We start from the raw sequence: 26,712 nt of genomic DNA, 5'->3' as shown, positions 1-26,712 counted from the left end.
TTCTTTTGTTTCTATTAGAAATGGAATTGTCTTTTAGTTCCTCTTTGGATAGTTCATTTTTAGTATATAAAAATGCAACTGAGTTTTGAATGTTGATTTTGTATCCTGCAACTTTATTGAATTTATTTATTAGTTCTAACAGTTTTATTTGGCATCTTTAGAGTTTTCTACATATAAGATCATGTTATCTGAAAACAGAGATGAATTTACTTCTTCCTTTCCTATCTGAATATCTTCTATTTCTTTGTCTTGCCTAATTGCTCTGGCTAGGATTTCAGTACTGTGTTGAATAGGAGTAGCAAGAGTGGGCATCCTTGCCTTTGTTCCTCATCTTATAGGAAAAGCTTTCAGTTTTTTCCAATGAGTATGATGTTTGCTGTGGACTTTTCATATTTGAATTTTATACCTCTAAAGATAACTTCTATACCTAAGCTATTGAGAGTTTTTATCATGAAAAAATGTGGAATAGAGAGCCCAGAAATAAACCCATGTATATATGGTCAACTGATCTTTGACAAGGGTGCCAAGAATACACAATGGGGAAAAGATAGTCTCTTCAACAGATGGTACTGGAAAAACTGGATATACACATGCAAAAGAATGAAATTGGTCCCTTACCTTTCACCATACACAAAAATCAACTCAAAATGGATTAAAGATTTAAATGTAAGACCCAAAACTGTAAAATTCCTAGAAGAAAACATAGTGAAAAAGCTTCATGACATTGGTCTTGGTAATGGTTTTTTGGGTATAATTCCAAAAGCACTGGCAACAAAAACAAAAGTAGACAGTGGGATGACAGCAAATGAAAAAGCTTCTACACAGCAAAGGAAATAATCCACAGAGTGAAAAGACACCCATATAATGGGAGAAAATATTTGCAAACCATATATTTGATAAGGGATTAATATCCAAGATATATAAGGAATTCCTACAACTTAATGGTTAAAAACCAAATAACCCAATTAAAAAGTGAGCAAAGGACTTCAATAGACATTTCTCTAAAGAAGACATATAAATGACCAACAGATATTTGAAAGATGCTCAACCTCACTAATTATCAGGGGAAATGAAAATCAAAACCACAATGAGATATCACCTCATACTTGTCAGGATGGCTACTATCAAAAAAACCCAAAAAGCAAGTATGGCTGTCAATGTGAAGAATACTTGTATACTGTCAATGGGAATGTAAAATCGTGCAGCCACTGTGGAAAACAGTATAGAGGTTCCTCAGAAAATTAAAAATAGAACTGCCATAAAATCCAGCAATCCTACTTCTTGGTATATATCCAAAGTGATTGAAACCAGAATCTTGAAGAGCTGTCTGCACTCGCATGTTCACTGCAGCATTTTCACAATAGTTAAGATATGGAAACAACCTAAATAGCTATCAACAGATGAATGGACAAAGAAAATGTGGTATATACATACAATGGAATATTATTCAGCCTTAAAGAAGAAGGAAATCCTGCCATTTGTGGTAACATGGATGAACATTATGGACTTTATGCTAAGTGAAATAAGCCAGTCACAGAAGGACAAATACTGCCTGTTTCCATTTGTATGAGGTATCCAAAATAGTCAAACTCATGGAAACAGAGAGTAGAATAGTAGGTATCAAGGGCTGGGAGGAGGGAAATGGGTAACAACTGCTCAGTGGGTAGAGGTTTCAGTCATGCAAGATGATAGGTTTTAGAGATCCTCTGTATAACAATATGCCTACAGTTCATAATACTGTGTTGTGCACTTAAAAGTTTGTTAAGAAGGCAGATCTCATTTTAAGTGTTCTTACCACAATAAAGAAAAAAAAGTGGAAGCAGCCCCGTAGTGAGAAAGACCCCAAGGCTTGTAGTCAAGGCAACGTTGATTCAAAGCCCAATTTGCCACTTCATAGCAATGTGACTTTGCCTTGCTGAGACCAAGTTCCCTATTCAGTAGGGTTAAGATCTGACTGAGTTGTTTGTAAAGGAGTAACTGCAATAACAAGCAAAGTCTCTATCAGTCTTAATAAATGGAAGTTTTCTACTGGTTTTCTTCCCTTTCTCTGAGACTCAGTTTCCTCATTTTCAAAATGGAGAAAATAATAACTACTTCCCAAGGTTATTGTGAGAATTAAAGAGAATATGGATTTATTCACAGTGATGGAGAGTTACTAAAAATAAATAAGTCCTTAAAAAATAAAATAACATAAAATAACCACCCTTGTTTAACCAACCCTGCCCACTTCCTACTTTACGGACAAATTGAGGCTTAGTAAGAGGTTGTGCAGTGGTAGCCTGGGCATAGACACACTGGCCAGGGCTGGTTTCACTATATTATTATTGACATTCAAATATTCTAGATAACCTGGTTTGAGGAGTTGGAGACTAAATTTTAAACCATTCGATGAACAGACTGGATATACTACTAGACTTACACAATGTCAAGAAATATTTTGAAATAGCTCATTGGACATCCAGATTTACCAGAAGAAAAAATTCAATGTGCTGTGACTATAAAACTTGATTTTAATTTAAGTAATGGCTTAAAGTGTGATTTTAAAAAGCTGCTTCACGTTGAACAAAACCATTTTCTTTAGTTATCTTGTTTTTCTTTGAGTACCGTCAGTGTTAGCTAATATAACAATTTTGTCTTAGTGAATTCTTTACTAGGTGTCTCTTTACCCTGAAAAGCCAAATAATACCCTCATTCTATACGACACCGATACCAAAGTCAGATAAAAAGGGTTTCATTGCAAGGCTAAGAAAGAGCTAATTTTCTAAAATTGGAACATTATCTGTCATGTGTTACTACTCTGTAATTATGACTATTATTCTCATTGGGAAAAAAGGGATATTTCAGACGGGGAAAGATTTTTATAAGAGGCTTTTAATATAAATGGGCAATTATATTAAAATACTGACTTTCATACTTAGATACTATGTTGGAGATACATTATATTATATTTGATGTAAATTTAGTAAATGATATGCATGTGAAAACTTAAAATATATGACTACTACTTCCTTAAATTAAAGGCATGAATAGTCTGGCAAAATAGATTTTTGAGAAATGGATTCATGACTTTCATGCTTACAGAGGTTTTATTGTTCATAATGCATTGTTTTTTTCTTTTTTGGTGAAGAATGAATCATTTTCATTTGGCAATGATTCTGAATTTTTTGCAAGAATGATTGTGCTTTTTAAGTCGTTTGTGAGGCTGAACAAAGAGTGGTGATAAAAATAAAAATTAGAACCATGATTCATCTTTTTCTAGAAGAAGAAGACAATAGTATAAATCGTGAAGACTCTTTCAGTTTTGCTCTAAGTGCTGTGTAGAAGGAGAGTTCTCAAGCAGATAGAAAGTTTAGACATGGAAGAAAATAATAATATTTAATCTTTACTGTGTTTATGAAGTTTATATTGAATAGCTTTGAGGTACAAAATCTTCCCAGCATAATTTACCTCAAATGTCACTCCCATGAGAAAATCTAGGATTTGTAGGCCAGAAGCTTATACAATTTTGGAACCCTTTAAGAAATAATAGAAGATTAAAAGAATACATAATGAGAATCAAAGATGGTATTTACTTGGAATGAGAAGAGTAATTAAGCAAATTATAATTAAAAACTGACAAGTAACTACAAGTATAATTATATCCAGAAAAACATCATCATATTTTAAATTATAACTGCCTGACACGTCTTTACAGTACAATTTGTTTACATTTGGCTGATTAGTTTTTGATTGCTTTTTCATGTGAACTGATTTTGTAATATTTTCTATGGAGGGGATATGAAGATAATTCAGTGTTTCCTTTAACATGGTTGATTAAAATTTGTTTGATAGTTTGATAGTTGGGATGCTTAAGTATGACCATACATAAATGTACCACTGTGTAGTACTAATCCAAGACTGTGCCCTTCAAACATACATAGGACTGCTGACAAATTCAATTTCACATAATTCCCAGAAAAAAATATGGTTCACCTACAGTTATACACTCAGCATTATTGAGTCTTTCCCAATAGGTGAGAGCTTCTGTTTTGATGAGGATGGTAAATGAATCCTCTACTTAAAATTTTGCCCATATGATGATTGGAAAAATTTTCTACAGACTAGCTTTTGGTTCTATACAATTCAAGACTTGTTTTTTTCTCTATTTCCCACATACTTCTAAGTGTTTGGTGCTGTATGAACAAGCATATCTTAATATGACCTTTAGACTGGGCTCTTATAGTTTGCCTCAGAGGGCGATACAAGTACTTCTGGAAGCCATTCCTAGAATGGGATAGCCAGGAATAAACTTACTATATAAAGAAACAATTGTGAGCCACATAAACATATCCCATTAAACCAAATTAAATGTTTCTCAACTCAACTTCCTCTTAGCTGGATGTGACAAAAGCCCATAGCCACTCCAGTGCCACCTGACATGAGGGAAGTATGATGAAGTCCAAATGGAAAGATCCAATCGCCAGAACAATTGTGGCTAAAAAAAAACAACCCCAAAACAAAAAACGTCACTTTTGGCAAATTTTACAAAAACACATTGCTCGCATCTCTCCCAGGGCCTTGGAGGGGGTCCATGCATGTAAGTGGCTCTACAGCTTAAGCTCCATTGCTTCACCAGAGATCTTCCTGGGTCTCAGGTGTGGCGGTCATGTGCTAAGGGATGCGTGTGTACCTGTGTGGACAGACATGAACCATCAAGGGGAGCTCTCCCATTCTAAACTGTCTCCTTCACTGAAGACTCACCCTGAACCACGAACAATCACTTCCTTCTCTTCAGCCTTGCCTTTTCCCTTGGCAGAGTCCTCTCTTTAAAATGCTCTGTCCCTTGTGAGGAGTGACACAACTGACAGTGGCAGAGTGAGCGAGGTGGATGGGGTTTTGCTGTGGCTGCTGCAGCGTCATGCCAGCACTAGAGCTTTCTGAACCATTATTGTCTTGTATATGTTAGCATAATCGTGTCATATGTGTCTGTGCATTTTTGTATATAGCTGTCCCATTTTCTCAGAGGATGTCACATTCATTAAGGGTAGGAACAGTGTCTGCTGCACCTTTATTATTCTGTGAGGAGGGATCACCTATTGATGAGCAGGGCTGCTGCCAGACAGAAACTTGAGCGGGCGCTAGTTGAACGTTCGGTGATCTCTAATCACTCATGTCTTAGCTTATTTTTTCTTCTTTGGATCCATTCATCCTTCATGGCCTCTACTACCTTCATGTTGGTTTTTTTTTTTTAATTTATTTTTGACACAGGTGTAAAGGCAATCCTATGGTGGATTTTCTTCTTTTTAAAAATTATTTATTTTATTTATTTATTTTTGGCTGCACTGGGTCTTCGTTGCTGCACTCAGGCTGTCTCTAGTTGTGGCGAGTGGGGGCTACTCTTCGTTGTGATGCGTGGGCTTCTCATTGTGGTGGCCTCTCTTGTTGCAGACCACGGGGCTCTAGGCACGTGAGCTTCAGTAGTTGTGGCACGTGGGATCAGTAGTTGCGGCTCACGGGCTCTAGAATGCAGGCTCAGTAGTTGTGGCGCACAGGCTTAGTTGCTTCGCAGCTTGTGGGATCTTCCCAGACCAGGGCTCGAACCCGTGTCCCCTGCATTGGCAGATGGATTCTTAACCACTGCGCCACCAGGGAAGCCCCTACCTTCATGTTCTTTTTAAAATAATGCATATACTTCTAAGCAGAAGTCTTTTAAACTAAAGATTGAACAGAAACCCAACTGATAAAATAGATGCATGTAGAACAGCCTTGATCAAAGCAGGGGCTGGGGCATAAAGCACCGGCCACTTGGCCTCCTCTTTCCCTTGCGGTAGGTCTCTGAGCGAGCTCCCAGAAGCCCTTAGAGCTCCCACTGAACAAAATTTGAAAACCCTGGTATAGAATGATGATTCCTAAAGAACTGTAAATTCTGAGTTCTTATTATGACTTGCGTTTCTACTAGTAGACAGTAAGCAAATCACTAATTGCTCTGAGCCTCAATTTTTGCATTTGTAAAAAGTTGATGATAATATATTGCCTTGCTCAACCTACATCAAAGTGAGGCTATGAGAACGAAAGAGGTCATAAATGTGAAAGCCCTTAGCCTTTCTAATAAAATCACCCTTTAGATTATTGAAATCACAAAATCACAGGCAGTAACATCTTGCAGGAGTTATCTGTGATACTCTATGTCCTTGATAATATACCAAGTCTCAGGTCAGTGGCCACCCACTCCCTGTTCATATTGACAAGGACACTGTGAGAATGAGTGTGGCATTTTCCAACATGTAATGGGACAGAAAGCCCATATACAATGACCTGAAGGATGATGACTAAGCATAGCAAGAAAGAAATGAAAAGTCACAATGGGCTATGGGTTTTCCTGGCCTTGGCAAATTTCTCCTGGGGTTAACAAAGTAAGAATGATACTGTTTATATAGTATGATGTGCATGTGATATGCAGAAATAATAAATATTTGGAAGTGACAGATTAATCTCAGTTTCACTTAGTGCCAAAGTGTATCTGACTTGTAGAATCCACACTGTAAAATAACAGGATATAAGAAGACTTAAAAGAAAGCAGAAGAAAATAGGACAGGGAAAAGTGAATACAAAGTATTTGGGCTATTTAACTTGAAGAAAAAACCCTGAAGAGTGATCTGATAATTGGTTTTTAGGACACAAAGAAACTTATTATATAGAGTACAGTCTGTGGCTAGATCTTCCCAAAGAATTCACAAGTCCGTTGGAGCTCACAGACCTTGGCCTTCAGGGAGAGTCATAGAAAATGGAAGAAGGAAGGCAGCCTATCAGGAACATTGACTCCTCTGCCATCAAGTCCATTTGGTACCTAAATCATTTCAGAGAAATGAAATCTCACTCATTCTTAAAGAAATAGAATTGATCCTAGATGGGATTAAGGATGGAATGACATGGAGGAACTGGATCTGAAGCATGATCTTGAAGAAAAGCTGGTGATTGACACCAGGAAAATTCAGAGCCAGGAGGTGGGGAGAGGCAACTTCTTAGCAGCTCTTAAGTCTTCAGAGATGACAGAACCTGCCTCAGTTACCTGAAGAGATTGGCCTCCACACAAGATAGATAAGGACAAAAAAACCTCGTAATAAGCAGCTTTCCTTAATTGACATGTGGGATGGTCCTGGCAGACAGAGAAGCTCAGCCTACATCAAGATAAGCTTGGCTTGTGGTCAGGCTGAAGGGCTTGTCTTGAGTTGTTTCAAGTTATTAGAAACAATTTCCACACCGAGAAGCACAGAAAGGGAGAAAAGATACACAAAGCACAAAATGTCCTCTGTGGGTTTATAGACTTTCCACATCATTAATGCACAGGATTCATCACATTTTGTAGAGTTAGTCCACGTGAGACGAATGTATGTTTATACTTCTGAAGGTCAGTGTCCCATATACTGTTCACTCAAATCCCACATACTGAGGGGCAGGTTGGAAATACATCCCCCAGGCAGGCCAGATCAATTGCACGTCTCTTAGGCCATAGACAGATTTCCTGGGTAGGATATTGCTGTCTGCCTTCATAAACCACTGGACATAGGCCTGACCACCTTCTAGGTTTCCAGACTTATTTGAGAACAGAACATGAGCTAAAGATTTAGCAGGGTAAGAAACAAGATTTAGTAGGTATCATATTTTGTTGTATTTTCCATTCATTTTTCTTTTGGGAAAGATTTTAATTGTCATGTGGTCTAGTTAAAAAGAAATTTTACAGACCCCTCTAGTACATAAGACTGGAGAACATTTGTTATATCTGCTTGCAACTATCAGACGAAAGTTTAAGCAGCTCTCATGCTTTTTATAGTGAATTGTTAGGGGTCTTTTAAAAACCACCAAGAGTTATGGTCACCCTGTCTTTACTTCTTTTATTCCTTACTGTACGTGATGATAAACCATTGCCTAGAGTGATCTAATGTGTACTTGTGTTTCAAGTCCACGTCTGTTAATTAATTAATAGAGAAAACATTCTTCTTTACAGAGTGGAGTCAGTATACATCACAGGTTAGCCTCAGAAAGTGTTGTTTGGTTTCCTGGAATTTTGTTCTGCTCTAAATCAAGATTTCAATGTGAAAAGTTTAAATTTCCATGGGTGGCTTTGCATTAGTCAGAACTGAAATAGAGTCTGTTACTTATAAGAGGTTGTAGAGAGCAACTAATTCAAGACACCTGGGAGTTTTGCCCAACATAATCCAGCTGGTTAATGGAACAACTAGGACCATAACATGTTGAATTTTCTTTGCATGTAATACATCACGGTACCTTTGTCATGCCTATATCTGGATAATCCCAACATGGAACTAGACTCAGAGGAGTATAATTGGGATGCATTTGAGCCTATGAAACACTAGGTGGAATCTGTCTCTGTGCACTTGATGGGTAGACAGAGAGTGCTTCAGTTAGACTTGTGCATTGAGAGAGGAATGGACAATAATTTGCAATCTATGATCTTTGTTCTTTTGTAGAGTTGTGTGAGCTAAAATGGCACCTGTGGCTCAAACCGGTGTCAGTATAGCAAGTGCCATGTAGCAGGTTCTTGGTAGAAATAAATACTCTTTGTAAGGACAGCAATGTCAAGGAAGTATTATTTACCTAGCCTTCTCACCTTGGACATGAGATATCTAGAGGGTTTTAAAAAGTTACGACTTTATGAAGATAATCAGAAGGATTGGCTGAGAAGTAATGAACCCGTTTAATGGAATGAGAATTGTGTTGTTATACTGCATAAACTTTGAATGATAACAAGTGGAGGTGTGATATTAATTTCCAATGTCCCATTAATAGAAATTGGTAAAACTATGTAATCAGTGTAGGTAAGGGAATGATTTCTCTTCTGAACTAGTCTGGTTTTCTTAAATTTTTAGGTTCTAGGGATCACACTGTAGAAGGATTAAGGCTCTTCTCTTCCATGTTTAAGCTGGTGGTGTCTTGTTCTTGAGTCAGGAATCTCTGCTCCCCTGCAAAACTTCCTATAAAATCCCTGATGCTTGTTAAGTCTCCCTGGAAGTTCTTATTCTTCTGTCCTCAGCTCTGCAGCTATCTGTATCTTTACTCAGAGTACAAGGTTTAGCAGGATGGTTGCCTCTCTTATTCAGCAATTTTAATTTTGCCTCTTTTTGTGGAACTTCTGTAACTTTCACATAAAAGCTGAAAACTGGCCCCCTATGTTACGGAAATGTAGATGTCAAGCTCTGCTATCAAAGGGAGCGAGCCTGTAGACAGATCCTGGATCGTTGGTTATTACCAAAAAATGAGCTCACTACTGACTCTAATAGATTCTTAGCCTTGCTTTGTTCCTGTGTTTTCTCCATCATCTTAATAACCATCATGTGATGATATTACTTTAGAGGAGGAAAAGAGGACTTTTCAAAATTTTGACCAAAGTCGATGTCAGAATCTCTTGCTAATGAGCCCATCATCTTTCTACAATCAGAAACAGCTCCGGTATTTTACTCTTTAATAGTTTCATCCTACTTGAGCACAACCACAGGAATCTCTCTTTGCCCCCAAGCTGGGAGCTAGGGAGGATTGTTTAGGTTGCCAGTGCTGCTCATGGTAGGTGTGGTGGGAAGGCTGGTATCATGCTGATATTGGCGGAAGGTGCAATTTGACTCATTTAATATATATGATGGTTTGCACCCTGTATTAAGGATGGTATGTTTTAAAACTGAGACATGGAGCTAAAAAAACTCACAAATACTGTTACCAAATATTGAGGTAGGAAATTGTAACCTGCTAACAATGTGAATTTCCATTAGTGGGTATCCTGTACACCTTAAAAAGTAAATATTAAGTACCAGAATGCTGCAAATTTTACAGAGAATTGTGAGAATAGATGAATAGCATCTATATAAGGAAAAATCTGAAAAAAGCCTTGACAAAACCCCAAGTGCCAAATGTGTTTACAATGCTCTGTAAGGGAAAGGAGAAGCATGAAGAAAACTTATAAAACAGAGAAGGGCAAACAAAGGCTTGCTAACATTCTTGCTGCCATTATCCTAGGGCTAATGGCTGTATATAAGACATGTACATTCATCTACCCACGACATCTGTGCAGAACATGGGACAGTGCATCCCTAAGTCTGTGACTGCTTGCCACGCTGTACTGGGGAAAATGAACTCCTGATATTTGGGAAGAAACAGATTTTGCTTTTCTTTGGCAAAGCAATGGTATGCTTGCCATCTAAGGTTCTTAGCTACTTTGTAGACAAACAAAAGGAGTCTATTGCTATGGGCTGCTTACAGAAACAGAGAAATTGTTTTTGAAAAAAACATATTTGGTGCATATATATGCTAAAGGAAAGGTTCCAATTGCAAGTTTGCAAACATTTAGGATGGCTTTTAACACTTATGCTAGAAGATGTAAAACCACTGGAGTTCTTAGGGTTTTTATTGTATATAAAGGAAGAAATGAACAGACTTCAATATCAGCCTTTCAATGGAGAAAATCATACTATGCTGGGATAATCAAATACTCAATCAGTGAAGGACTGTGAGGACCTTGAAAATATAATAAAACCTGAACCTAAGCTCTTGCTGGTTGTTTCTGATATAGTCCCTTATCCTTGAAAGCCATACTCTCTCTCTCTCCAGTTAATACATGAAGTTCGCTTCCTTTGTATGGCTGCACATCAGCCATTGCAGTGATCAGAGAGGAAATACTGGTTTTTAAAAATTTTTTATTTTTATTTTTAATTTTTTAAAAATTTTGTGACACGGGTGGGAGCTTAGGAGCTATACTGAAAATTAAATGCTGGGGGCCCCGAAGGAAATGCTTCTCTTGGTTCTGCTTTTGAAAATTGCAATTGATCAGTGTGATGATGCTGCATTGCCAGTATGTTTTCTGGACTTTGCATGACATGTATTTCCTCAAAAAGATGAATGCCTTTAATAAAAATGAAAGAAGAACCGGCACAAGCAGAATATTAGCCAGAGTACTTTATTAAGCGAGTCTTCAGAGTCTCCAGGGAGAAAAGCCATTTAATAATAATATAACAAATATTTATTGAACACCTACTTTATTCCAGGCACTGTGCACACAGTGATGAATAAGAGAAAAGGCCATGGCTTGATTGGAGCTTATATTCTAGTGGATGAAGATTGACAATAAATAAGTAATTTAAAGGTTAAGTGTTTTATTCCAGTTATCTATTACTGTTTTAAGAGAGGAAAAGTATTTTTCCCTCTAACCATACTGAGTTCTTGGCTGAGACCTCCATAATAAAAGACAGATTAACAAGAGAAAAGCAAATAATTTATTAACATGTATCTCGCATATACTCGGGAAAGACCCAGGGAAATTGAGCCCCGACCACCAGCTTAAATACCATATTCAGCTAAAGATAAAAGAGACCAGCTGGGGGAGAGGGGAGGCCAGTTATGGGAGGTTACCAGGAAAAGTACTGTAAATAAGGGTAGGGTTTGTTATACAGGTTTAAGTGGACACCTTTCCACTGGCAGGATCCTCTTGTGATTTAGAGTCATCCGTCTCTTCCTGCTACAGAGAAGGAGACTCTTACAAATGGAAATTTCCTTTATAAATGTAACTTTCCCTTAAAAAGCTTAACTTCTATCTTATTTTCAGAGCTTCTACACTGCTGTTTCTCAAAAATAATCAGCTCAAAATAATCTTTATGCCAAAGAGGCATATTCTGGGATGGCATATTCTGCTCTCCTTCACTCTATAATATATCACCCAAAACTTAGTGCCTTAAAACAACTGTTTGTTTTGTTCTTGATTTCCAGGGTTAGGAATGGGGTGGGTTTTGGCTGGGCAGGCATCTCTGATCCACATGGCATCAACAGAGATAGCTGAGCACGGAGGGTTTACTTCCGACACGACTTCTGTACTCACACGACTAGTATCTTGGTGGTCTTGGCATCTTTCTCTTGCCACGTGGGGTCTCATCCTCCAGGATGGGGCTTAGCATGAGTGACTCCATCTTGGGCCCAATCTGGTTACTTTAACAGATTTCTCACAAAATGGTTGTCTCATGGTAGTCATACTTTTACATTGTGTCTGGCTTCCAAAAAATCACAAAGTTAGAATAGTTAAGGGTGATCCTGGCAGTGGTACAAGGACATTTTTGATGTATTCGATTGGTCAAATCAATCTCAGTGCCCACCTAAACTCAAGAGGGGGTTGAGAAGTAGATTCTGTCTCTTAGTAGGTGAGTGGCAAAGTCACATTGCAGAAGAGCAGGTCCGTCCATCTTTGGAAAATACAGTGAGCTATATGCTTGAAGGAGATGAAACATAGGAGGGAGTGGGTGGGAAGAAAGATGGAAACTTTTTTAGTTAAAGCAGTAGCCATGAGAAGGAGGAGGAGAAGAGAATTCCAGTCAGAGTGCAGTCAGTTCTAGTTTGAGCAAGCCTGAATAGAAATGGCCAGTTTACACTCACATAATGCTCCATCAACAATATTGATGCTGGAGGTTGGCAAGCTAAAAGGCAGAATTTCAGCTAGTCTTATTTACCCACCTTCTCTGGACATTTGCTTCATTCGGTTCATCCTTAGTCATTTACATTCTTCTTTTCTGCCTAGTTATTTGCCGGAGGGGATAAATTTCAATGCTGACTGTTTAGATATGGTTGTGGTGCAAGGTTCCTAAATCTAACACAAACAAATGCAGATGTATCAAAATGGATATTGCCTGTAAATTCCCATGTTCCAAGTAAACAGAGCAGGGCTGTAGGTGGCAGCACTGTGAGATGGAGCAGAGAACTCTTCAAAGCATTTTATGATTATGTCCATCACAATCAAGGAGTTTTGTGTCTCTTAATGTTTTTGCAAAATCATCATGGATTATTGACCACAGCTTCTTAAAGGCTTCCCAGGAAGTCATGTACACCATTGGCAGGTTATGAGGTTATGTTAAGTAATTCTCAGCAGTTAGAGAATTCTTTTGATTTTCTGACACCGAATCCCTTCTAAATCACCAGTCCTCGTTCTACATAATGCCTTCAAGTAAACAGTCCCCAATGTGTTGTTCAACATCTGCTGTATCAATGGCTCTCATTTTTGTCTTCCTTTGGTGCATAAGAATTTCTGGTGGGCTTTTGAAGTGTACCTTCTGATTCAAGTCTGGAGGGAGGCCTAGGCACCTGTATCTTTAGAATACTCCAGATAATTGATGCAAGTGCTTAAAGGATATACTACTTTGAATTAATGGCTCTATGATTATTGGTGGCCACAGCATTTAAAAAAAATTTTTTTAGGCCATATCATAATATGAAATCTATGGTATGCTCAATATATTCAAAGAATATCGTTAAATTTGACTTTGATATAATCCTGAATAGACTGAGTATTATCTCACCTTCATTTCTGAAGGACAACTTTGATGTGTGAAGTATTCTTGGTTCACAGGGTTTTGTGAAGTTTTTTTCCTTTTAGCACTTTAAATATATCATCCCCCTCTTTTTGGCCTGAAAGGTTTCTGCTGAGAAATCCACTGATAGCCTTATGAAGGTTTCCCTGTATGAGAGGTTTTTTTTTTTTTCTCTTGCTGCTTTTAGAATTCTTCCTTTGTCTTTGGTTTTAGACAGTTTTATTATAATGTGTCTTGGAGAAGATTGTTTTGGATTGAAATTTTGGGGTGATCTATTAACTCCATGAACTTTGATGTCCAGATTTCTCCCCTGATTTGGGAAGTTCTTAGCTATTATTTCTTTAAATGAGCTTTCTTCCCCCTTCTCCCTCTTTTCTCTTTCCAGAACACCAATAATTTGCAGATTTTTCTTTTACTAATATACCATGGTTCATGTAGGCTTTCTTTACTCTTTTTCATTCTTTTTCTTTGTTCTCCTCTTACTGGATAATTTCAAAGTGTTCCTGTCTTCTACTTCACAGATTCCTTCTTCTGCTTGATCTATTCTGCTGTTGACACTCTCTATTGCATTTAAAAAATTTCATTCATTGTATTCTTCAACTCCAGAATTTGTTTGCTTCTTTTTTATGGTTTTTATCTCTTTGCTGAACTTCTCATTTTGTTCATGTATTGTTTTCCAGATTTCATTGAATTGTCTTTCTGTTTTCTTGTAGCTCATTGAGCTTTGTTCAAACAGCTATTTTGAACTCTTTATCAGGTAAATCACAGATTTTCATGTTGTTGGAATCAGTTACTATGAAACAGTGTGTTCTTTTGGTGGTGGCATGTTTCCTTGATTTTTCATGTTCCTTGAAGTCTTGTGTTGCTGTCTTCACATTTGAAGTAGCAGTCATCTCCTTCAGTTTCACTGCCTGACTTTGGGAGAGAAATACCTTCTATCAGCCCTTCTAGGGATTCTGAGACTTTCTCAGACCCTCTCTTTGGATATCCCTGCACTACGCTTCATGCTCTCTCTTATGGCAGAATTCCTAAACTTGTTTGCTTTCTTCTGATCCTGCAAAGCCAGGCTGAATGTTGACATATTCTCATGTCCTTTTCCTAGGGTGGTGCTGAATGCTCAAGTCTGTGGTCTCTCCCGGACCCACAGATTTGGACCAGCTTTCTGTGTGTGCTCACTAGCTATCTGTAAAAGCTCACACTAACTGCCATTGGGAGAACACACAGGGAGCCAGCTGTGAGGTGGGGGTGTGTGTGGGTGAGGGCATGGAGTGCTGGGGTTGCTTGTGGGCCAGCTGGGGGGGATCTACAGGTGAGGAGTCCCCAGTGGCTTGGGGGCAGGCCTCTTGATGGAGTCGAAAATACCATTAGGAGGATCTATTCTGAGCCCTGGCTGCTGTTCTCCCAGCTGCTCAACCCCCCCACCCCAGTCAAGCAGCTCGCAACTCACTACTCTGGATGAGGTGAGAGAGAAATGGGGATCTTTGGCAGCCTCCTGCACAGCTGGGGAAGCTGGAGGCTCACTCACACATCTGACTTTCTCTGGCGGGAAAAATCACGGGCTGAGAAGGGCTCTCTTGTACTGGGCTGTGCTGCCTTGGGGGAGGGGTGATGTGGGTAAAGGTAAGCTCTTCCTCTTGCCCTCTTCCAGGGGTCCAGTCTTGGAATTTTTTGCTCCTACAGTGTGCAGAAACTTTCCCCCTAGGTTTCTGGACTTCCACAAAGGCTCGCTTGTCTGGTGGTGATTGTCTAAGTTATTATTCTCCAGGGGCCCCCAGGCCATGGCGGAGAGGGGCCGGAGGTAGCTTACAGGCACTTAGGGTCCACAGGGTCTGTTTGCTTATTACCTGATGCACAGATTGGCAAGATTCCTGGGGCCTTGATGTATGGTGCTGATGATAGAAGCAAAGCCAAATGGGTTGTAGCCAAGTCCTTGGGGGTATGGAGCCATTTCTGGGTCTATAGCCAGGACCCTGGTCAGCAAATCAGCCTCCTGGGTGCAGCCTGTTTTCTCAAAATGGCTTTCCTCTTTCTTGGACTGCACGGGGCTTTCATAATATCCTACCGGGATCCCACAGCTCCCACAAGTCACTTTTGTATGTGGATGGATGCCAAACTATTGTTGTTGAGGGGGATACAATCAAGGGATGTCTTACAGGCCAGCCTCTCAGACTTGGATTGTTTTTGTGAGTTGTTCACAGTCTGGTTGAGGGGAGGGGCGAAACTGAAACAATAGCTCAGTACAGATGGTGTGAGAAATGTTAGATAAATGCAGACTTGGGTACCAAGGGAGCCAAGGAGAAGGGGATACTCTCACAATAAATCATGCAACCAGCCTTGTCCATGGCTGCTCTTTGCTTGACTTCTAGGCCAGCTTAAAACTCAGCTTAAATGGTTTCAAATGCCTCATGAAATTTTCTTAGCAATGTCAGTGTCATATCTGTGCAAAGAAGTACTAGAAATTCTTATTGCTTGCAAAATTACATTTCTCATAAATGGTTGATGGTTTGCAATTACATTACTTGGTATAGATAACTTTAATCTATTCATATTAAGAGATAAATAATTGTGGGAGGGTAATATTTTAAGCTGTATGAACTCCTTAACCTTAAATGTACATATACTTTTTGGAAAGTAGGTTCAGATGGTAGAAAGGAAAGAAAGAGTCTGAAGCCATTGGATACCTTATTAAGCTGGTGAGTGGAAGGTTGTAGAATAAAATAGGGATAAAGATAACCAAAGTAAAGGGGAAATATAGAGAAAACTGTCCTAACTTACTTCACAACTTTTGCTTAAAGATCTCCCTCATACTACATGTAAGCACTGGTAAGCATTGCAGCTTTAAGTTAGTGATGACGTGGCCACAGAGAGGCTGGGGGCTTCAGCCAAAGTAAACCACATGGACAACTCATTGTCCCTCTGTGCTGTCAAGAACTATGACACTCCTTCATTGTGACCTGAGACCTGTCTTCTGACCTTGTCTCCTCCTAAAGCAGTTGCTTTCCCATTGATTCTCTGGCTTCATTCCCTCTCAGTCTGGTATCTAAGCACATGGACAGCTTTCTGACTGAACCCAGGCTTCTTTCTTGTGTTTTCTCTCAGAAAATCCTCTGGTTGATACACCTGAGGATTTTCACCTAGCAGTGATTCCAGGACCCCAGAGGTGAAGCACATTCAGAATTCTGGTTCTTGGGAATCATGATAATAATTAATCATACAACTAAGGTCCTATCTTATAATTCCTTTGAGAGAGAGTCAGTGTTTCTCAAAGGGTGGTTCATGGACCACCTGCATCAGACATCATCTGTTGGGGTTTATTGAAACTGTAGATTCCTGATCCTATTCCAGAACAAACATCTAAGGGGGGACCCTGGGAATTGTTAGGTTTGCTGAAGTTTGAGAATCCTGGGAGAGCTACTATAGTACAATTCTATAGGACTGAAGCATTTGCAAAAGATTGACTAACATTTAAAAGAACCCCCCTCAGAAAAACAGGACCCTCAGAAGTCACAAGGGGTGGGCAACAAACAGAGAAGCCTGAAGAGAACTGCAAGGGTCTGTTGAAGCAGAGCATGAGGACTGCATCCAGTGGGCACCCACCGGGGCTAGGGGAGACTTCAGGAGACAGCAGACCAAAGTGGGGATCACACATCACAGCTGCCGTCCCAACAAGGGACAGTGTGCACACACACACTGGGTGGAAGTGGCTGCTGATTCCACATCAGGGTTGATTTTCCACTCCATTCCATGCGTATTTTACTGAGCACTTACAGTGTATTTATCATTGAACTAACTACTATTGAGGTGCACAGAAAAGGACCAGGGCTTTGCCCTTGAAGAACTTGTGATTTAATTGGGGAGCTACTTGGAGAAGAGTCCAAGGAGGGCAAGTAGTCAAATGCTAGGATAGCATCAAATTCTGTGGCGTAAGCAGTGAAGGGAGAAAGTACGTGTGATCGTCGTGTTTTCACGAGTAGTGATTACTGCTCTGATTGTCACTGTGGGCTCTGAGAGTTAGAGAAGGTCACACCTGTCTTTCATGTCAGGATCAGTGTCAGAAGCATCATCTTGTACACAGTTCCACTGCGTTTTCTCCTGCAGGCCTGTGGATATGGAGACTGCCAGGGACACTGGCAGTGATGGGGTGGCGTGGTGAAGCTTCCTTTGTCTAATGCTTTCTTTGCATTGTTGAAGGGCAAGACAAGTCTTGTGCAACCTGCCATAATGAATTACAATTCCCCCTGGACTCCACTCAAATTAAATTCCTACTCCGTTAATTAATTTGTTGCGTCCTTGTTCTACCTCTTGCCATTGTTTTTGTCCGTATGGTGCTGGGTTATAGCATCGAATGATCAGCGATAGGAGCACCTGGCACATGGTGAGAGCTCCATGAATACCTGTTATTACCACTCTTGTTGTTCTTATCATTTCCTCCTCCCAATGTGCGAAGTTATATAAGAACACAAAGGCATGTTTCTTCTGGAATCCTAGGGTTGACGAGACATTTCAAAGGTTATGTAGTTTAATTTAATTAATTTGATATTAGAATCCTCTCTACGATATTCCTGACAAATATCCAACCAGGTGGCTCCATCAGTCCTTCTGTTCTTTCCAGCATATCTCTGTCTACTGGGTTGGCTCAGAACACGGCTACAGAACATGAGCAAGGTCCCAGGGAGAGATTTTTCCTCCAGAATCTTCCATACCACGGAGGGCCCAGCGGCTTATTTTATTCTCAGATGCAAAGCTGCCCACGGCTGTCTCGTGGCTCCATCTCTTCCTTAGCAGAAGCTAGGCTCTAGCACTGGAACTTGAACTTGATTTACCAGATTTGAAGCAAACTCCTATGTCCCTGTACATCTTTTTTTCCTTTGGTAGAACTAGGAACAGGCCTTCACTGCATTCCCCAAACATACTTCTTCTGCCTCATGCTTTCAGTTATACCCCATCTGCACTCTGTGTTTGTGTTTGTGTTTGTGTGTGTGTGTGTGTGTGTGTGTGTGTGTGTGTGTGTGTCTGTGTGTTGAGGGGAATTTGTAGAAGCAGAAACCGAGGTTCACAGGATCAGAGCAGTTGGCTTGGGGTCAGAATATCTAGATTCAACTCTCAAATCAAACTTGCTGCTGGCCTCGGGCTGCTCACTTAATATGCCTGAACCTCAATATTCTCATCTCTAAAGTGGAGACAATGATAATTATTATGCAGTTTCTGCAGCAATGGAACGAGAAGCACTTAGTGCGGCACTTGCGTCTCATAAGGAGCTCATTTTAATCCCTCATGAACTAAGGCTTTCCTGGGCTTGGCTGAGGTTGTGAAGCAGGAGAGAGTCAACAGTCAGAATCACTGGCAAGAGAAATGCCTCCAGATGCTTCCACAAGGGTGTGGGGAGATGGATATTAACTCATAATTAGCCCCTAGTATCTCATTGTCTCGAGCAATACAAGAGGGAGGGCTCAGACCAGTCTTTAGAGTTGATGGTGTTCATTTCCTTTATCTCAGTCACGTGCAGTCTCACTTGGATGACAAAGACCTGCGTGTCAGCCTTATCGTCCTTCTACTGCGTGGCGCTGCCTCTCCTTCAACCTGGTTGCTCTGAGGTATTTTTCTCGAGCTTATCTGCTGCCTTAAGTGTACAGTCTTGTTGGATGTGACAGATAAGCACAATGACAAAACAAAGCCACTTTGTTTCGTATGTAGGCCTAGATCCTTTCCTAGCACAGAACGGGGGATTTCGGGGTGGGGAGAATGAGCCCACAGGCTGTATTTGCTGCCCCCTTCCCCCTCCTCGCATCCCCAGTGCAAAGCTGCCAGTATCCATCACGTCACATCGCTCCCTTTCTCAACTCCTCAGCCCCCAGGGCCAGGGTGAGGATTTGCATTAATGTCAGAGGAGGCCAGGTTCAATGTGAATTCTTGCATGTCATGCTACTAATGACCCTGCAGCTTCACTCAGAGAGTTTCCGCAGTATATTTCTCTTGTTCCTCTGTAAAGAGAATTCCACCTGTTTATCAGCTCCATCTTGAATGTACTGCAGACAGAGAATCCTTGTTTTTCTAAAGGGGGCAAAGTTTGAAATATTGACATTAGTCAAGAGGAAAGCAGATGATAGGTCAGGAAACCCTTTTAGCACTTGGGTGCTCTGCATTGGACAGTGGGGAAAAGCAGTGATAGGAGTTCAGATGCATTATGACAGGTAATACTTGGGAAGGTTTTGTGTCCAAGAGTGAGACCTCAGCAAAATTTCCTTTATGACAAAAGAAAGAAATGAGCCCTTCCTCTTATCTGACAGAATGATGGGTCAGAATATGCTGTGCCTGGGGCAGACTGGGCCAAGGGAAATGAATGAACTTGGGACCAAGACAGATGGTTTTAAATCTTGACTCTGCCACTTTGTGACCTTGGCTAAGTTACTTCATGCCTCTAAACCTCAGAAACATCACCCATAAAATTGAGGGTGAGGGGCATCATGTAGGAATTTGAGATTAAATAAATATATAATGTCACTTTTCACAGTGCCTGACTTATATCTGCCATTGCTCTCTCCCCTTCCCGTCCCTTGACTTATCTTGTTTTGCCTTATCTTCCCTTGTCTTGCCTTTTCAAGTCATAGAAGTTTTCTTGGTGGTGAAGACAGTCTTACACACTTGCAGGAAAAGCAGCCACTTTCATCAAGCCATTTGAAAATTGCTGAGAGGCTTGTCTACTCAAAACTATACCTTCAGCATTCCCCCTCCCCCATCACTTTCCCAGCTTTATCACAATATCTAAATTCTTCTATCAGTCACTTTTGAGGAGGTGGTCAAGACACAGGAGGTTTCTGTTACATGAATGTTACCTGATTTTAAACACTAAAGGAAGTCTGACAACTAAGCATGGGTTAACCAATTTCAAGAGGAGGGAGAGAAATGGGTCACATGAAAAATTTGTTTAATGGAGGAGAGAAGGTGAGGGAAGAAGCAGAGAGTTAGAGCTGCCTGGGAGGAGAGGCCTTGGAAGTACCAATAGAGTCTCATGAACCCCCATGGGCTGGGCAGTGGTGGTAGGTGGCGTGAAGTAATGAGTAAGGTGGACCAAGGGCAGAGAACAGCGAGTCAGTAGCACATTGACTTGGTGCCTACCGTATATGAGTTTGTGTCTTATCTTTTATGTGCTTTTATTCCTACATTTGCATCTTGGCTAACAAAAATGTAAATAGAGATAAAGAGGCTGAAGCTTTTTTTTTTTTAGCATCAAAGGTTAACCGTTTGGTAAATGATTACTTGGTATGCACTTAATGGTGCCATAGTGTCCAGTGCAGCCCATTTGAATGAACAGTATTTCCCCAGGAGAACTTTATTCACTCTGGCTTGATGGCGCTAGGAAATAATTTTAGCTTCTAGGCAATATATACTCCTTTCCCTCCCCACTCCACCTCGTTTATTGCCGTAAATCCCAATACAAGGATTTAAGCACAGAACCCAGGGCTATTTTATCTTGCTCATCATTAGTATTTATACACACAAATACGCACCTCTTATCAAACTGTACCAAAAGTAAAAGATGACAGTGAATAGCAACATATTAATGTATTTATATATAATGTTGGCATACTCTAAAAACACAGAGTTTGGGTTGTTAATAAAATGTGATTGGTCTAAGAAATATTAATATGGTTCCATACAGCTTCTTGTTAATGTCTGAAAGTATTTCGGCATCTCATTTTCATTGGGAAAAGAGAGATGTAACAATTCAGGGTCTAATGGTCAAATGATTCTGCCGCTACCCAGATACTGTCATTAATGCACCATGATTATGCTGATGGATCTTACCAATTTTGTCAGTTCCTTCTGTGTCATTATTCCTTCAGCTGGTTAGTTTCTGGCTTTCATATCAGCCTCCCCCCGCCCCAACCAACTCCCCCCCAAAACCAGTTAACGGTGCTCACATTTCTGTTGCTAATCTTTGGTTTATTAGATCTTTTCCTATAATTGCATTTCAGGGTTTCTACTGAGCTGCAGGAATAGTTGGTGTGTGTCAGGTATTATTATAAGACTTGAGGATGGTAATCCTGCGCTTTACAAGGTAAGACAAATGTGGTATCAGAGAAAAAGAGAATGTTGATGGTGAGGCTTAGTAAGAAACATTTGTTTTCCTTCCAGCCTTGGTTGTTAAATTAAATTATGACTTTGAGGACCAGGGGCTCTAAATTCTTCCTTCCCGCCTTGAAAGTGTATTCAGCTAGGATTTTATGCTGGGTCCTTTCCCTTACTCTGTCAATGGCTGGCACCCTGATGAAGACTGCTGTCAGCTTAAGATAAATCATATTTCAAACATATTTTTTTTTCAGATTGGACAGCCAAAATTAGTGCAAGGAATGTCAGTCTGTTGCCAGATCTGTCAATATAGAGTTTAGATCACAGTTAACTGGTGCCAGTTTAGTTAACTACCCGACAAAAAGGGCTCATAATATGCCAGGAAGAATGATTTCATTCTTAAAATGATAAATGCTCAAAGCCAGCAGGGATGCTGAAGCCGACACTGGCCCTTTTAAAAAGGACTTGATAACATTATGGAAAAATGGAAGGAAGGAAATCTTGACCTGGAAATAGGTGGAGGTTGAAAAATTCTACCTTTATTTTACACAACTCATCTACTAGTATAAAAAACCCCGGAGCACGCTACGTTTGAAGCCATGCAGAGATTTGTCATGTGATAGAATAGCCTCTTGGTTAGTTCAGGCTGCTTCTAAAGGTTTTGTTGATATTCCAAGTTTCAAAAGGACAGAACGCAGGCTCAAGATGGTTTAGGAGTAGCTGTGTTTTGTTGTATTTGTCAGAGTAAGCTCATCTGTGTTAAAAAATAGAAGCAAAAAAAAAAAAAAAAAAAACAGTGGTTCATACATAGTTTATCTCCCAGTCTTTCGTGAATGCAAGGCAGATATTTCTAGTCAGTCTGTGACTTTCCTCCATGTGACAATTCAGGGGTTCATGCTCTTTTCATCTTGCAGATGTACCATTTTCCAGTCTAGACTCTTGTGTTTCAAACTTGAATGCGTACATGTATCACTCGGGGAGCTTGTTAAATGCAGATTCTGTTTCAGGAGGCCTGGGATGGCACCTAAGAGTCTGCATTCTTACAAGTGCCAGGTGATGCCAATGCTGCTGATTCATGGACCAGACTCTGAGAAGCAAGGATCTATAGGGCTTCATCATCAACTGCGTCTAGCCGGGAAAAGAGAAAAGAGCACGAAGCACATGGGGGTTTCTGTGGGGCAGGCTTGCAAGTGACATATATCACATCTGCTCACATTTTTTGACCAGAACTCAGAAAATGGTTGCACCCAACTCTTGGGAGGCCGGGAAATGTAGGTTAGCTGTATGCTCAGAAGGAAGAGGAAACACATCTTTGTGAGCTTCCAGACGTCTTTGCCACATTAGGTGATTTCAGATGCTAGAGCTCATTTATTTTTATAATCTCATGATAATCATCCTGTACAACAGTTCCTCCTAGATTTTCCCTTTCCCTATGCTTTTTTAACATTAAAAAAATGTCGACAATTTGCTGTCCTTCTTTGGGAATGATAATAGCTGGGCACTTGTAAATAACTCATCTTTGAAGAAGCCCAAAGTTTCTTTTGAGCCTGGTTTCATTAATCTTGTGTGTTTCACCAATCCCACCTCTGGAATGCTGAGGTGTGCAGAACACATGTGGCCTCTGTGTGGCAGTCAGGGTAGCGGCTCTGCAAGGTGTTGTGTCGCCACCTTCAACCTCCCCCTGGAGTCCTCTGTGGTTTCTTCTGACGGCAATGCCCATGGCTCTTCTGCTTCTCTCTTCTTATTGCAGGATTTGCATTATCCCTTAACCCAATAGAATTTTCTCCTAGCTCTATGCTGTGTTTGTATTCATATGGTGCATTTGTCCTTAAAGGATTCAAGATCCATTTAGACCACATAATTCATTTTGGATAGCTTGGTGAAAAGTAGCTGAAGTCAGGCTCCAAGGACAATTTCAAACAAATGCATATGTTATTGGAGCTGGTCTTCAGGCAGATACAGAGGGGAATGTCTGGGGGTCTGTGAGTGAGGCACTTGTTTGATTTCATCCTGTGGTCATCAGGGCATAATTCATAATTATGGTGCCTATAAGTAGGAAGACTTATTCCTACTAGTTTTTGCCAAACTGGAGGGGAGAATAACCCAAAGCTTTTTATAGGGTTTGCAATCATATCTTTCCAACTTAGATGTGGTCTGCATGCTAAATAAGGTTATAGCAGTTGGTCGTTTTCCAAACCTAATATATGTGTTTAGGTTATAAAGGCTGCCTTGATAAAATGAATTTTTCTGCTGTTATTCATGTTTTCTCGCCTATACATCTAGATGAAATCACTTGGTCAGCCTCTAAGAAACCTATAACAAAGAAAGTTTAATTTTTCATTAATAAACTAGCAATTCCTTCTCTATTCCCAAAGGACACATTCTGTTTTGTGGTATTTTTGTACAGCTGTGCCTTAGAATATGTGTTAAAAAGCTGGGGTAGAAATTTCATTTGATTGCTCATGGGAGGTACAAAGCCTTCTACCTCAAGGTTCCCAACCCCAACCTGCCCAATGTCTAAGCTTCTGCAATTCCATATGTCAGTTTCTCTCTTTAATGGTGCCTTTTCTCACATATTTGGGAAAAAGAGAGTTCATTTCAGTTTACCTCTTGAGTCATCTGCTGTATCTGCTTCTTCAAGGCCAGTTCTACCTAGCTGGTCCCAGTTCCACTGTTGTCCTCCATTTGCTTTGCTCTTGATCCCTGTCTTGGACTCTTGGACTACAGTCCTCTCAGCAAGTCCCTCCCTCTGCATAAGCATCAGTAGAAGGGTGAGCCAAGCCAGACCATAGTTCCTTTTCCCGTCCTGTTCCTTAGTTTTTCACCCTCCCAAATGCATGCTGTATAGGTATATACAACCTGATTAACATGTTGGGAAAACTAAAAGGAACTACATCATAGGAAGAGAAAATTTTTAATTATGTGCCTCAAATGAGAGTTTCTGTCATCCAAGGGAAAACCATACAGGCATTTAAATGCTTTCTGCGTGTTGTCTCAAGCAGACACCCCAGTTCCTATCTTGCTCCTTGATTGTATGTCCACCTTCTTATAAGGAAGAATGCCTCCTTCTTAAAAACTCTACAGGATGTATCTTTGCTTACTGTTAGGCTCAATGTTGCCCTGGATCCTTCTCTTTTCCTCATCTGGTAGCAGGACCCAGTAGTTCCCAGCAGTCAACATCCCTAACCTTTGAGATTTCAAGTCTTCAGTAACATCCAGTTACTGGGATCTGAGCAGGCTTGGCAGGAAAGTCTAAGATGAGCCTTGGCAATCTTGGTTCAGTAGAAACATCAAGTGGATTTAGAAGCTCCCAGTCTGGTTCCCTTCTAATATCTATGCCGGAGGGAAATGACAATAAGAATTCTTCTTGGTCATCCAGTCAGCAACTATTGAATAGAATGAGTCTGCATAAAATTACTGACTCCTCAAACAAATATTAATTCTCAAAAACAGTAGTGTTTGGGTCCGTGGTAAGCAGAAAAGTATTCCATGAAGCAAAAAATCTAATCTGCACAGATTCCTGAATTATGCCTGTCAGATTCAGGAGTGATTTCTCCCTGACCCTGGATTTTTTCATCCTCCAGGTCCAGGTTAGGCCCTTGAATCTCCTCCTTAAGAAATGTACGAGAAACCGAGTCCATTACATTGAAGGCTACACAAATACCCAGACAAAGGTTTGAAATGACCACTTTTTGGTATATTAAGATTGATCACGTTCCTCGTAAGTACATCCCCACCTGACTCACCTTGCTTTAGGTTTAAGGGAAGCATCATTCAGGTTGGAGTGGGGAAGTAGGGAGGCAGTGCTACCTCTTTCAGTGGCTTTGATTTACTCTTCTGGCATAGGGAAACAGCCATTGTTTGCTTGTGGAGTATTTGTAGACAGGTATTTGAAACATAAATATCAGCATAATTTTCACTCTGATGGCATGAATACATTTTTTAAAAAGTTCAAGGTGTTATTTAAAATCAGTATACTTAGGGAGACACTTTCTTCCTACCTTTCTGTTCGGGCTTCTCAATCAAGGCTAGAGGATATTAGCACCATCCAAGTTCCTAAACCAGGATATATATATATACATATACATATATGTATATATATATTCAATATATGTATATTCAATATATTGGAGTGGGTCATTATCTTGTCTAATAGCAACTTAGTTGTAAGAGTCATCAGTTTTGTGGGCCTACACTAAAAATAGTACAATTCTATTAGTGTTGAGTTTCTTAAAACATTATATATGTCTTTGAAGTAAGAGACAGGAAGGAAAACTTGAACTTCAAGAATAAAATCTGACTTTTAGAAGTAAACTCAAATTATCTAGAAACCACAAATGAAACTGAGGGCCAGTAAGATTAGATTAATCTCCAAAATATATAAACAGCTCATGCAGCTCAATATTAAAAAAACAAACAACCCAATCCAAAAATGGGCAGAAGACCTAAGTAGACATTTCTCCGAAGAAGACATACAGATGGCCAAGAAGCACATGAAAAGCTGCTCAACATCACTAATTATTAGAGAACTGCAAATCAAAACTACAATGAGGTATCACCTCACACCAGATAGAGTGGGCATCATCAGAACATCTGCAAACAACAAATGCTGGAGAGGGTATGGAGAAAAGGGAACCCTCTTGCACTGTTGGTGGGAATGTAAACTGATACAGCCACTACGGAGAACAGTATGGAGGTTCCTTTAAAAACTAAAAATAGAATTACCATATGACCCAGCAATCCCACTACTTGGCATATACCCAGAGAAAACCATAATTCAAAAAGACACACGCACCCCCATGTTCATTGCAGCACTATTTACAATAGCCAGGTCGTGGAAGCAACCTAAATGCCCATCGACAGAGGAATGGATAAAGAAGATGTGGTACATATATACAATGGAATATTACTCAGCCATAAAAAGGAGCTAAATTGGGTCATTTGTTGAGACGTGGATGGATCTAGAGACTGTCATACAGAGTAAAGTAAGTCAGAAAGAGAAAAATATCGTATATTAACGCATATATGTGGAATCTAGAAAATGGTACAGATGAACCGGTTTGCAGGGCAGAAATTGAGACACAGATGTAGAGAACAAACATATGGACACCGAGGGGGGAAAGAGATGGGGGGGTGGGGGTGGGGGTGTGATGAATTGGGCGATTGGGATTGACATGTATACACTGATGTGTATAAAATGGATGACTAATAAGAACCTGCTGTATAAAAAATAAATAAAATTCAAAAAAAAAATAGAAGTAATCTCTGAAATTATCTAGAAACCACAAATGAAACTGAGGGCCAGAAA

The sequence above is a fragment of the Balaenoptera physalus genome (assembly GCF_965194825.1).
Source record: "Balaenoptera physalus genome assembly, chromosome: 6".
NCBI lineage: Eukaryota > Metazoa > Chordata > Mammalia > Artiodactyla > Balaenopteridae > Balaenoptera > Balaenoptera physalus.
This window is presented reverse-complemented; position numbering follows the sequence as displayed.